The sequence below is a fragment of the Mandrillus leucophaeus genome, unplaced genomic scaffold (genome assembly GCF_000951045.1).
Source record: "Mandrillus leucophaeus isolate KB7577 unplaced genomic scaffold, Mleu.le_1.0 Scaffold2930, whole genome shotgun sequence".
NCBI lineage: Eukaryota > Metazoa > Chordata > Mammalia > Primates > Cercopithecidae > Mandrillus > Mandrillus leucophaeus.
Window position 1 is genome coordinate 1 of NW_012103066.1, and position 2768 is coordinate 2768.

General features: G+C 60.5%; 1 pseudogene across 1 annotated transcript in view; it reads left to right on the forward strand.

The window, feature by feature from the left end:
* Positions 1–4: 4 nt before the first annotated feature.
* The window catches only part of LOC105543931, a 4812-nt pseudogene continuing 2048 nt past the window's right edge, over positions 5–2768 (forward strand). The window contains exons 1-2 of the transcript XR_001006693.1: positions 5–2621; positions 2700–2713. The product of XR_001006693.1 is annotated as a myotubularin-related protein 5-like (transcript). The remainder of the gene's footprint in view (positions 2622–2699; positions 2714–2768) is intronic.

The window sequence follows — 2768 nt, forward strand, 5'->3', positions numbered from 1 at the left end:
TGGGCTGGTGGAGGACGCTTTCCTGATGAAGGTGCTGGAGGGCATGGCTTTTGCTCTCTTCATGTTGGAGCGTGGGGTCCCGTACCGCCCCACGGAACTGTTTGATGAGCTGGTGGCCCACGAGGTGGCATGCAGGCGGGCGGATGAGAACCACCCCCAGTGTGTCCTGCGTCACATCCAGGAACTGGCGGAGCAGCTCTACAAGAACGAGAACCTGTACCCAGACTTGGCGATGCACAAGGTACAGAGGCGGGTGAGAGCAGCCATCTGCGATGGGCACCCCAGCCCTTCCCCTAGCTGGATGAGGGCACCATGCAGCGGATCGTGGACCAGGCTACTGCCAAGATGCAAGGGGCACACCTAGCCACGAAGGCTGAAGGGAGGACCACAGGGCCCTCAGGGCCCCGCATGACTGCCATACTGGAGTGGTGCAGAGGGCTGCAGGTCAACAGCGCTGGCCGGCTGGAGGTTGTGGGCAATTGCATCTCCCATGAGTTTGAGGGGAAGATGCTTGAAGCCAAGAAGCTGCTCCCAGCCGTGCTGAGGGCCCTGAAGAGGCGAGCTGCCCACCGCTGCCTCGCCCAGGAGCTGCACCTGTATGTGCAGCAGAACTCGGCCGTCCTGGATAACCAGCAGTTTGACTTTGTCATCCATATGATGAACTGCTGCCTGCAGGACTGCACTTCTCTGGACGAGCATGACATCTTGACTGCTCTGCTGCCTCTGGTCACGAAGCTGGAAGCTGAGCCGGAGGGGTGAGGCAGTTCTCTTACAGCTGTGTGCAGGAGCACGTGGTGTGGAGCATGCCAGAATTCTGGGAGGCCATGTTCTATTGGGACACGCAGACTCAAATCTGGGCCCTCTACCTGGAGCCAACCAAGGACCAGGCCCCTGCCCAGGAGGTTGGGGAGGCACCTTCCCAGGAGGACGAGCAAGCACTCTGCCCTAGACGTGGCTTCTGAGCAGTGGTGTCTGTGGCCATCCTTGAGCGGTGAGAAGCAGCAGGAACTGATGCAGAAAGAGGACAGCATAGTGTTCAGCCAGGCCATCCACTATGCCAACCGCATGAGCTACCTCCTGCTGCCCCTGGACAGCAGCAAGAGCCTCCTGCTTCAGGAGCTCCCAGGCTGGGTGACCTAGAGAGCGCCAGCAACAGCCTGGTCCCCAACAGCGTGGCTGGCAGTGTGGCTAAGAGCTATGACACGGGGAGCGGCTTTGAGGACACAGAGACCTGCAATGTAGCTGGGGCTGTGTTCTGCTTCATCAATCGCTTTGTGGACAAGGTTTGCACAGAGAGTGGGGTCACCAATGACCACCTCAAAGGGCTGCATGTCATGGTGCCAGACATCATCCAGATGCACATAGAGACCCTGAAGGCTGTGCAGCGGGAGAACTGGAGGCTGATGCCCACCCAGAAACCAAAGCTACTGAGGCCGCGCCTGCTGTCTGGTGAGGAGTGTGTGCTGGATAGCCTGCGCATCTACCTGCTACCGGATGGGCGTGAGGAGGGTGCCGGGGGCAGTGCAGGGGGGGCCAGCACTGTTCCCAGCTGAGGGCACCGTCTTCCTCATCACGTACCACGTCATCTTCACAGGGATGCTCACAGACCCCCTGGTGGGGGAGCAGGTGGTGTTCCGCTCCTTCCCGGTGGCTGCGCTGACCAAGGAGAAGTGTATCAGCGTCCAGACCCCTGTGGACCAGCTCTTGCAGGACGGGCTGCAGCTGCGCTCCTGCACATTCCAGTTGCTGAAAATGGCCTTTGATGACAAGGTGGGGTCTGACAGTGTCGAGCCCTTCTGCAAGCAGCTGCATAAGCTGCGGTACACGCTGGATGTCAGGGCCACCTTCTCCTTCACCCTGGGCTCTGCCTACACACTGGGCAGGCCACCCCGTGTCTACACTGGGCAGGCCACCCCGTGTCACCAAGAACAAGGGTCTTTCCCTCAGAACCCTGTCCCAGAACCTGGTTAAGAATGCTAAGAAGACCATTTGGCGGCAGCATGTCGCTCGCAAGAAGTACAACCCCCCAAGCTAGGAGCGCTGGGGCCAGCCCCCTGAGGACCAGGAGGACAAGATCTCAGTGTCTGAGGAGCTGGAGCCCAGCACGCTGACCCCGTCCTCAGCCCTGGAGCCTTCAGACCGCATCACCATGAGCAGCCTCCTGGTGGAAAGGACTTGCCGCGATTACCAGTACCTCGGCCTGGGCACCCTGAGCAGCCGCCTGAGCTGGGTCAAGTCTGAATCCTTCTGCATTTCTCCGGTCAACCGCATGTATACCATCTACTGCAGCTACCCGGGGCTGCTGATCGCGCCCCAGAGTGTCCAGGACAACGCCCTGCAGCATGTGTCCCACTGCTACCGCCAGAACTGCTTCCCCGTGGTCTGCTGGGGCAGCGGGCGGTCCAAGGCAATACTGCTGCGTTCTGGGGGCCTGCATGGCATAGGTGTCGTCGGCCTCTTTAAAGCCCAGAACGCACCTTCTCCTCCAGTTCCAGGCGGACTCCAGTAGTGTGGAGCAGAAGAAGTACCTGTAGGCTGTGGTCAGCTCCATGCCCCGCTACTCCGGTGCATCCGGATGCAACACGCTTAGCGGCTTCTCCTCAGCCTACGTGGGCAGCCACATTCCCAGCCCCAGAGCCAGGGTCACCACACTGTCCAACCCCATGGCAGCCTCAGCCTCCAGACTGACTGCACCCCGAGGTAAGTGGGGGCAGTGTCGGGATTAGTGGGCGCAGCAGTGGGCTTGGAGCCAATGTGGGCACCTGGCT